The sequence below is a fragment of the Bactrocera oleae genome, unplaced genomic scaffold (genome assembly GCF_042242935.1).
Source record: "Bactrocera oleae isolate idBacOlea1 unplaced genomic scaffold, idBacOlea1 ctg00000009.1, whole genome shotgun sequence".
In the NCBI taxonomy this organism is placed as follows: domain Eukaryota; kingdom Metazoa; phylum Arthropoda; class Insecta; order Diptera; family Tephritidae; genus Bactrocera; species Bactrocera oleae.
Window position 1 is genome coordinate 1200001 of NW_027212752.1, and position 10961 is coordinate 1210961.

General features: G+C 46.9%; 1 pseudogene; it reads left to right on the top strand.

The window, feature by feature from the left end:
- The window catches only part of LOC138858466 (large subunit ribosomal RNA), a 2761-nt pseudogene extending 75 nt beyond the window's left edge, over window positions 1-2686 (top strand).
- The last annotated feature ends 8275 nt before the right edge of the window (window positions 2687-10961 follow it).

Here is a 10961-nt window from a genome sequence, read left to right on the forward strand (position 1 = left end):
TTTCTTAGTAGCGGCGAGCGAAAAGAAAATAGTTCAGCACTAAGTCACTTTGTCTATATGGCAAATGTGAGATGCACTGTATGGAATATCTTAATATCTAGTATGAGAAATTAACGATTTAAGTCCTTCTTAAATGAGGCCATTTACCCATAGAGGGTGCCAGGCCCGTATAACGTTAATGATTACTAGAAAGATATTTCCAAAGAGTCGTGTTGCTTGATAGTGCAGCACTAAGTGGGTGGTAAACTCCATCTAAAACTAAATATAACCATGAGACCGATAGTAAACAAGTACCGTGAGGGAAAGTTGAAAAGAACTCTGAATAGAGAGTTAAATAGTACGTGAAACTGCTTAGAGGTTAAGCCCGATGAACCTGAATATCCATTATGAAAAATTCATCATTATAACTGTAGTATTTAATTTTAAATATTATAGTAATAGTGTGCATTTTTTTCATATAAGGACATTGTAATCTATTAACATAATAAAATATTTATGAAAAGATCATTGGTTTTTAAGTTTATTCAAATTAATTTGCTTTTAGCTTATTAACATAGAATAATTACTGATGATTTGATAAAGTGTTGATAGATTTTATTATATATAATGCTAAAATTCTTTTGAATTTTACAATAATATTATTATCATTGATTTTAATATTAATTGTATGCATTTATATGATTAACAATGCGAAAGATTCAGGATACCTTCGGGACCCGTCTTGAAACACGGACCAAGGAGTCTAACATATGTGCAAGTCATTGGGTTATATTAAACCTAATGGCGAAATTAACTTAACTGTATTAATAATGGGATTAATTTTTAATGTATTACATTATTAATTCAATCCCGGGGCGTTCCATATAGTTATGTATAATGATAATTTATTATTATTTATACCTCTAACTGGAGCGTACCTTGAGCATATATGCTGTGACCCGAAAGATGGTGAACTATACTTGATCAGGTTGAAGTCAGGGGAAACCCTGATGGAAGACCGAAACAGTTCTGACGTGCAAATCGATTGTCAGAATTGAGTATAGGGGCGAAAGACCAATCGAACCATCTAGTAGCTGGTTCCCTCCGAAGTTTCCCTCAGGATAGCTGGTGCATTTAAAAATTATGTAAAATAATCTTATCTGGTAAAGCGAATGATTAGAGGCCTTAGGGTCGAAACGACCTTAACCTATTCTCAAACTTTAAATGGGTAAGAACCTCACCTTTCTTGATATGAAGGTTGAGGTTATGATATAATGTGCCCAGTGGGCCACTTTTGGTAAGCAGAACTGGCGCTGTGGGATGAACCAAACGTAATGTTACGGTGCCTAAATTAACAACTCATGCAGATACCATGAAAGGCGTTGGTTGCTTAAAACAGCAGGACGGTGGACATGGAAGTCGTAATCCGCTAAGGAGTGTGTAACAACTCACCTGCCGAAGCAACTAGCCCTTAAAATGGATGGCGCTTAAGTTGTATACCTATACATTACCGCTAAAGTACATGATTGATAATACAATTTCGGTTGGATTATAAATTTTGAAACTTTAGTGAGTAGGAGGGTACAATGGTGTGCTTAGAAGTGTTTGGCGTAAGCCTGCATGGAGCCGCTATTGGTACAGATCTTGGTGGTAGTAGCAAATAATCGAATGAGACCTTGGAGGGCTGAAGTGGAGAAGGGTTTCGTGTGAACAGTGGTTGATCACGAGTTAGTCGGTCCTAAGTTCAAGGCGAAAGCCGAAAATTTTCAAGTTTTAATGAAATGAAATGAATGAATTTTTATTCCATAGTAATTAAACACTTGAATAATTTTGAACGAAAGGGAATACGGTTCCAATTCCGTAACCTGTTGAGTATCCGTTTGTTATTAAAAATGGGCCTTGTGCTCATCCTGGCAACAGGAACGACCATAAAGAAGCCGTCGAGAGGTATCGGAAGAGTTTTCTTTTCTGTTTTATAGTCGTACTACCATGGAAGTCTTTCGAAGAGAGATATGGTAGATGGACTAGAAGAGCATGACATTTACTGTTGTGTCGATATTTTCTCCTCGGACCTTGAAAATTTATGGTGGGGTTACGCAAACTTCTCAACAGGCCGTACCAATATCCGCAGCTGGTCTCCAAGGTGAAGAGTCTCTAGTCGATAGAATAATGTAGGTAAGGGAAGTCGGCAAATTAGATCCGTAACTTCGGGATAAGGATTGGCTCTGAAGATTGAGATAGTCGGGCTTGATTGGGAAGCAATACCATGGTTTATATACTCGTTCTGGGTAAATAGAGAATTTCGATTCTTGTTCCCCGGATAGTAGTTACGTAGCCAATTGTGGAACTTTCTTGCTAAAATTTCTAAAGGATTTATTATTGAATAGATACTTTTTAAATTATAACGATTATCAATTAACAATCAATTCAGAACTGGCATGGACTTGGGGAATCCGACTGTCTAATTAAAACAAAGCATTGTGATGGCCCTAACGGGTGTTGACACAATGTGATTTCTGCCCAGTGCTCTGAATGTCAAAGTGAAGAAATTCAAGTAAGCGCGGGTAAACGGCGGGAGTAACTATGACTCTCTTAAGGTAGCCAAATGCCTCGTCATCTAATTAGTGACGCGCATGAATGGATTAACGAGATTCCCTCTGTCCCTATCTACTGCAACCGTTACGGGGACTTTGTTCTGTCCGGCGGTTAATTGAGTGACCTCTTCCACGCCTTTGGCTGGAGGTGTGAGTTGTGTCCCTGCGATAACGCTATAATCGACTGTTTGGGTGGTAACTGCTATTGAGCGGGTTTACGCGCGAGTTAGCTTCTTCAGTGCGTTCAATCGCACGTGCCTGGTTAGCGACTGTTTGATCTTTCCGGAACAGGGGCTTCTGCGCCAGTGTTTTTTACCGGCGGATCAGCCTGCCTGGTAGGGGATCTAGGTTGAAGATGCCTCCCCCACGGAGGAGGAAGGTTAAGTCCCTTGCTGAGAGCGATGGGTCTGTGCCTGCAAAAATGGTTGTAGGGGCGTCGTCCGGTGAGGATAGTGCAGTGTCATCTACTGATGGGTCACCGGTGCGCAGAAAGGTGAGGTTGAGGTCACCACCTTTGGCGAAATCGGGGGGCTTTGTGCGCTTCACTGACTCCAGTGAAAGCAGTAGTTCGTGTGAGACAGGGGATACTGCTGACACAGTTAAGAAGGGGGGTGACGCTAAGATGAGTGTCGATAAAGGTGGTGAGGTTAAGGCTGGAAAAGGTGTTGGGCGTGTTAATGAGGGTGGAAAGAAAATAGGTGTTAGTTCCAACATGGTGAATAAGAAGGATAGTAAGGGTGGCAACCGTGAATTAGCCAAGGGCGCTGTTGCTGGTTGTGGTAGTGCGGTAAGCCATGTTGGTGCTGTTAAGAGGATTACTGGGGAGCTAAGCGGGTTGGTCTTTGGAGACAAAAAGTTTGAGATGGAAACCGTGAAGGGGCTGATGGAGCTTGCTTCTAAATACGAAGCACTCCTAATGACGGTTATTACCGAGAATGCCCATCTTCGCGGGCAAGTTGATGCCCTTAGAGGAGGCTGTGGGGGACACTCCTCGCCACCGAGCAGGTCAATGCCGGCTCCATCGGCACCGATGCCTCCGCCCCCAGCACCTGTACTGGAGGCGATTGCACCGGTGGCGCCGAAGCCTGTTGAAACCTGGTCTGTTGTGGTCAGGAGCAAGGGGCCTGCAACTTCCTCTAAGGAAGTAATTAGAAAGGTAGTTAAGGAGGTGGGTCCTTCACTCGGTGTGAGGATCCATGAGGTGAAGCCTATCAAGGGTGGTGGAGCGGTGATCCGCACACCTTCTGTTTCTGAGAGGGAAAAAGTGGCGACTAACGCAAAGTTTGGGGAGGTGGGGTTAGACGTGAGTGTCAACCGGAAGTTGGGTCCTCGGGTTGTGGTTCAGGGGGTTTACACGGAGATCCCCCATGAGGAATTCATGGAAGAACTTCTCCGGTTGAACCTTCCAGGATTTAGCTCGGCGTCCCAGAAGTCGGAAGTAAGGATGGTCAGTCGTCCCTGGAAGGTGGCTCCTGATGGTAGCACTAATGTTGTTCTTGAGGGTACGGACAAAATGATGTCCGCCCTCTTGGAGGCAGGTAGGTGCTACATCAAGTGGTTCTCCTTCCGGGTGCGACCGGATAACCCCATTGCTGGCTGCTTCCGGTGTATGGGTTTTGGTCATAGGGTCGCTGAGTGTAGGGCCAAATCAGATGTCTGCCGGAGGTGCGGTCAGGAAGGCCACAGAGCTGCCAGTTGCGTCAATGCAATCCATTGCCGTAACTGTGCATTCAAGGGTAGGCCAGCTGGGCATTTTATGATGTCGGCTGTCTGCCCGATATATTGTGGGATTGTTGAGCGCGCCCTCGCCAGACACTGATGGGGGGGATTATTCAGTTAAACTGTCAGGGGTCGTATGCCGTAATGTGCGAGTTGGGGGGGTATATGACTGAGGGGGGGTGCGGCATTGCCTTACTCCAGGAGCCCTACGCCACCAATGGTGTGGTTCGAGGTTTTCCGGGTGGTTTCAGGGTCTTTTTGGACGTTAGGGCTAATGCTGCAATTGTTGTGAGTGATCCCAACTATGATTGTGTAGTTGTGGATTCCTCACAACTGGGTGTATGTGTTTCTGTAGAGGGGGGGTTTGGTAGAATACTTGTTGCTAGTATCTATTGTAAATTTGGTGAGCCCTTAGAGCCTTATCTGAGTTATATGGATAAGGTACTACTACTTGCGAGTGGTAGTCCTCTTATACTTGGCTTGGACGCGAATGCTACGTCTTCGATGTGGTTTAGTAAGGTATCCCGGCATTCGTCTGGATATCAAAGCCACAGTCGTGGAGTGGTATTAAGTGAATGGGTGGTGGGTAAAAACCTTCACATTCTAAACGAGCCGAGCGAGTGGTATACTTTTGATGGGCCTAGGGGTGTCAGTGACATTGACGTGACTTTGATGAACGAGGCAGCAAATAGAGTGTTTCGTGTTGGGTGGGAAATTAAGGGAGGGTGGGGATTGAGTGATCATAATTTGATTCAAATTATGGTTTCTTCTCAGTCCCCCCCTTTACAGTTCGTAAGTCCGTTGCGGCGATGGCGTACCTCTGGTATTGACTTGAACCAATATGGACGGTGTGTTAGGGAAGCGGTATTGGAAATACCGCTTAGTGAGTTTGAGGGCTTGGGGGTTGATGAGCAGATTGCTCGTCTTTATGAGATATTGTGGATTGTTAATGATAGGGAACTTAAGAAGTGTGAAAGTTTTAAGCTTAGGAAAATAAAATGGTGGACGCGTGAGTTAACCTTGAAGAGGAGGACTGTCAGGCGATTGAGGCGAAAGTTTCAACGCGCTCGACGGTCCAATTCAGACAGGTTAGCTCAGGTTAGGTATGATTTTTGTTGTGAAATTAGGGAATATAAAGATATGTTAGTTAGGGTTAAAGAATATGAATGGAGAAATTTTGTTAGTGAAAATAGGGATGACCCCTGGGGTCAGATCTATAAGATCTGCAGGGGTCGTAAGAGAGATGATATCACCTCTCTTTGCGTAGGTGGCACTGTGTTATCTACGTGGAGAGAGTGTGCGGGGGTTCTATTAGGTGCGTTCTTTCCCAGGGCGGAGGTTCAGGTACCCCAAGCACAGGAGGTACCTGTCCCTCCATTAGATGATGGGGAGTTGGGGTATGCCTTTGGCCTGGTCAGGTCTAAACGGTCCCCAGGTTTTGATGGTTTGAACGGAGAGATGTGTAAAAGCTTGTGGAAGTTCATTCCGGAATACTTGGAGGCCATTTATGATAAGTGCGTGTGGGAGGGTTATTTTCCACGCGAGTGGAAAATTGCTAGGGTTGTACCTCTCCTGAAGTCTCCTGATAAGATCAGGAGTGATCCTCGCTCTTATCGGGGCATCAGTCTTCTTCCAGTACTTGGAAAAGTATTGGAAAGAGTTATGGTGGAACGGCTTCAGGAGCTAACGCGGGGTATATGGTCGGATAGGCAGTATGGGTTCAGGGAAGGACGCAGTACAGAAGATGCTTGGTTTTATGTTCAGAGTGTTGTTAAGGAGAATGTCAACAAATATGTCCTTGGCATATTTGTTGACTTCAAGGGAGCGTTTGATTATTTAAGGTGGGATAGAGTTTTGCAGCGGCTGGAGGAGCTTGGCTGTCCGGAAATTACTCTTTGGCGGAGTTACTTTTCGGAGAGAAAAGCTTCTCTAGTAAGTATGAATGGAAGTGTTGAAATTGGAGTGGTTCGTGGCTGCCCGCAGGGATCCATCTGCGGTCCATATATATGGAACCTTATGATGGACTCTCTGCTTGGACAGCTCGAGCCCCTCTGTAAATGTTGTGCGTATGCGGACGACCTTCTTCTTCTCGTTGAGGGTCGATCGCGGTCTGAGTTAGAACGGTCGGGGGGACAATTTTTAGAAATTGTAAATAGCTGGGGTTTAGATGTGGGGGTTGACATATCGGTGGACAAAACGGTTACAATGCTGCTTAAGGGCAGATTGTCGCCGGTTCGTCCACCGATTGTCAAGGTGAATGGGGTCAACATCAGGTATGTGAAGGAAGTTAAATACCTGGGGTTGACTATAGGAGAAAGAATGTGTTTCACCCCACATTTGGTGCGTGTGGGTGAGCGGCTGCAGGCAATTGTTGGCAAAGTGCGACGCATTTTGAGGAGTGATTGGGGCCTTGGACGCCGTGCTGTTCGCACCATATATCGTGGCTTGTTTGTGGCTTGTGCCACTTATGGGGCTGCTGTATGGTGGGAATCAGCGATGACGGTCTCTGGTCGCCGAAAACTCCTCTCGGTGCAACGTTGCATGATGCTTGCATGTTTGCCTGTTTGTCGTACTGTTTCGACGGATGCAATGCAAGTGTTGTTGGGTGCACCCCCTCTTGATCTGATTGTTATACAGCGTGCTGTTACATTCAGATTAAGAAGGGGCTTGAGTGTTTCTATGCTGCGGACAGATTGGACAGATGGTATTGATGTTGAGAGGGTGGGTTATCTAGAGAGCAAGAGGCTCCTGGATTTAAAGGTTAGGCGTAGGTGGCAGGACCGTTGGGAAAATAGCCCTAAGGGTCGGGTGACATATGAATACATCCGGGATGTAACGTTTGTTGAGGGTAACCCAGACTTCAGATTTTGTTTGAGTCTGGGATTTTTGTTAACGGGGCATGGGCCTCTGAATGCATTTTTGTATCGGAGGCACCTTTCTGATAGTGCGGGGTGTTTGTGTGGGGCACGTATGGAGGATTGGGTGCATGTTATTGCAGAATGCCCGATGTATTCAGACATTAGGAATATTGGGGGTGTGGGGATTAGTTGGACAGACGGACGTTTATGTGTAGGTAATGCAGTTTCTAGCAATGAGTTTACTGAACAGTTAGGAATGTTTGCGCGTGAGTTATTTAAGCGGCGAAGGCGTTTAACTGAAGGTTAGGGTTAGCTTTTAGTGTGTAAGATGAGTGATTGTGTGGAGTGAATGGGGTCTAGCCCCTGGTTACCAGTCCAGAGCAGTATGGATGCTCAACTGGTAGTAGTTTCGGCTACGAGGTCTGACCGGAGACTTAATTCTGGTACCACGGGGAGCAGGGGCCCTTGGAGTTCGCTCCAACCTGCTCGTGCGGACTGGCCCTTCGGGGAGTATCGTGGTGGTTGTGGTTTATACCCAAATGCGGGAAGAGCTGACGTTTTGTCAGTTCAATGTGGAGTTGCATTGCAACCGGGTGCCGGACCCAAAGTACGGCAGAGGTTTTAGATAGGCCTCGAACCTTACCAAGGTGTGTAGTGTGTCCATCCCACACTACCAATCGGTACTGAAAAATGCCTAGCATTTTCGGGGCGCCGATCAACGCATTGTATTGATACGCTGTGCTTTTGAGCGCCGTGAGATAAGGCCGTCGACGGCAGGTACTCACGTTAAACACACCGGACGTTGTCCCTATCTACTTTCCCCTGCGGGTTTGGGGAAAGAATATGCCCGCGGCAAGGCATGCCTGTCGTAAAAGGCGACTAAAAGCCAATATGCACTATGACTGTTATTATATTCTTTGCCCAGTAATATCAGCATAGTATGTGGAGTGATAGTGCTATAATACTCAGCTTGAACTGATATTAGAAACACTTTAAATGAAAAAGCAAATAAAAAGACATTTGAAGTTCAAGCGACAAATGTCACCAGTCATTTGAGTAATGGGGAGCTCAACTGGCAGTAGTTTAGGCTACGCAGTCTGACCGGAGACTTTCCGGTACCACGGGGAGCAGAAAGCCCTTGGACTTCTGTTCAATCTGCTCATTGGGTTCGGCCCTTTGGGGAGTATCGTGGTGGCTGTGGTTTAAACCTAAATGCTGGAAGAACTGAATTTTCAGTTCGAAAAAAGAAGTTACACAAGTAACTGGGTGCCGTACCCGAAAACGGAAGAGGTTTTAGGTCGGCCTCGAATCATACCAAGATGGTAGTGTGGACCCAGACACACTGCCACTGGTATCCAAATAAATACTTGCATAAGCTCGTTTTGTTTGGGGCGCTGATCAACGCATTGTATTGATCCGTTGTGTTTTGAACACCGTGAGGTAAGGCCGTCGCCGGCAGGTACTCACGTAAATCTACAACGAAAGTTGTCCCTATCTACTCACACTCTGTTGTAGACACTCGTAGTGAACGGTCGTGTTAGCGCATTGATAAAACAATTTAGTGACAGTTGAAAACAGTGAATTTTTTCTGTTAACAGAAAACATACAATTGCCTGGCGCGAATTAAATCGAAGGCCAGAGACACATAAAGCATTACCGCGGGTAATTGCTTTAAAAATTGTAGTGCAAGTGTACAGTGACAAAACTAACAATAGACAGTGTTATTGCCTGGTGCGAAGGCCAGTGACAATTTAGGCACGTTTAAGTTTGCTTAAAAACAATAGGCAGTGTTTTTGCCTGGTGTGTGCTACAAACAATAGGCAGTGCTTTTGCCTGGTGTGTGCTTACAAACAATAGGCAGTGTTATTGCCTGGCGTGAAGGTTGTGTGTGCAGAACAAAAGACAGTGACCGCATTGTCCACAAACAGTTCGGGCACCGGTTTTGTGTGGACCGCAAGAAACCTGAAGGCCACTGACAACATTGTTGTAGTGCAGGTACGCGTTCGTGAGTGCCTATTTCGAACTTTGTCGGATCGCGAGTTACGTACTTGGGTAGTAGGTACGCGATCGCGAGTGCAGGAGAAAAATGTCTCCACCACGAAGGCGAGGAGCAAAGGCACCCGCCGAGAGCGAGGAGTCGGAAGCCGATATGATTACGGCAGCGTCATCGGCGGGCGAAAAGGAAGTTGAAAAGCCCCCACCGCGCAGAAAGGCTCGCCTGGGCACTCCACCGTTGGGGAGGTCATGCGAGAGCGCCAGCGAGACTGGAGCGGCGAAACAAGTAGCCGGAGCAGCAAATGAGGCAGGAGGAGGCAAAAAGGAAAAGAGGAAAGGTATGAAAGGGGAGTTGAATCCAAATAAGGGGGGTGTTGTTGGGGGTGGCGCTATCACCCATGTTGCAGCTATGAAAGCTGTAACCGCTGAGGTTAGCGCCTTGGTTTTCGGGGGTAAAATTATGGAGAATTCCGAAATGAAGGGTCTAATGGAGCTTGCCTCGAAGTACGAGGCACTCCTGATGACGATAATCGCAGAGAACGCGCATCTTCGCGGGCAGGTGGATGCCCTTAAGGGAGGTTGTGGGGGACCGCGAGTGAACAGACCAACGGTGGCTCCCGCGACGTCGGCGCCTGCCCCTCCGGCACCCGTGCTGAAGGCAATAGCGCCGATGTCGTCGAAGCCGGTGGAGACCTGGTCAGTTGTGGTCAGGAGTAAGGGGCCGGCTACTTCCTCTAAGGAAGTAATCAAAAAGGTGGTCAAGGAGGTGGGTCCTTCACTCGGCGTAAGGATCCATGATGTAAGGCCGATAAAGGGTGGTGGGGCGGTCATCCGCACTCCCTCCGTTTTAGAGAGGGAGAAAGTGGCGACTAACGCAAAATTCGGGGAGGTAGGGTTGGACGTCAGTGTCAACCGGAAGTTGGGGCCAAGGGTTGTGGTGCAAGGAGTACACACCGAGATCTCCCATGAGGAATTCATGGAAGAACTCTTCAGTACGAATTTAAGTCCTGAGGCAAAGAAATCCGACGTTAGGTTGGTCAGTCGCCCCTGGAAGGTGGCGCCAGATGGTAAAACTAACGTCGTTCTGGAGGGTTCGGAGGAAGTAATGTCCGCCCTTTTAGAAGCGGGAAGGTGCTACATTAAGTGGTTTTCCTTCCGAGTGCGACCAGACAGCCCTGTTGCCGGCTGTTTTCGGTGCATGGGCTTTGACCATCGAGTGGCGCAATGTAAGGCCAAGTCCGATGTCTGCCGTAGGTGTGGTCAGGAAGGCCACAGAGCTGCTAGTTGCGTCAATGCACCACATTGTCGCAACTGTGCATTTAAGGGTAGACCAGCTGGGCATCTTATGATGTCAGCTGCTTGTCCAGTCTACTGTGGCATAGTAGAGCGTGCCCTTTCCAGACACTAATGGGGACGATTTTACAGCTAAATTGTCAGGGTTGTTATGCCGTAATGTGCGAGTTAGGGGGTTGTATGCTAGAGGGTGGGTGCGGCATCGCATTACTCCAGGAGCCCTACGCCACTAATGGTGTGGTTCGGGGTCTCCCTGGAGGATTTAGGGTCTTCACAGACCTTAGGAGAAATGCCGCAATAGTTGTGAATAATCCGAGCTACGACTGCGTAGTTCTGGATTCGTCACAGCTGGGTGTTTGTGTATCCATAGAGGGGGAGTTCGGTAGATTGGTAGTCGCTAGTGTTTATTGCAAATACAGCGAACCTCTAGAGCCTTACCTGCTGTACATGGATAAGCTACTGCTACTTGCCAGTAGTAGCTCGCTTATCCTAGGAATGGATGCGAATGCCTCGTCCTCTATGT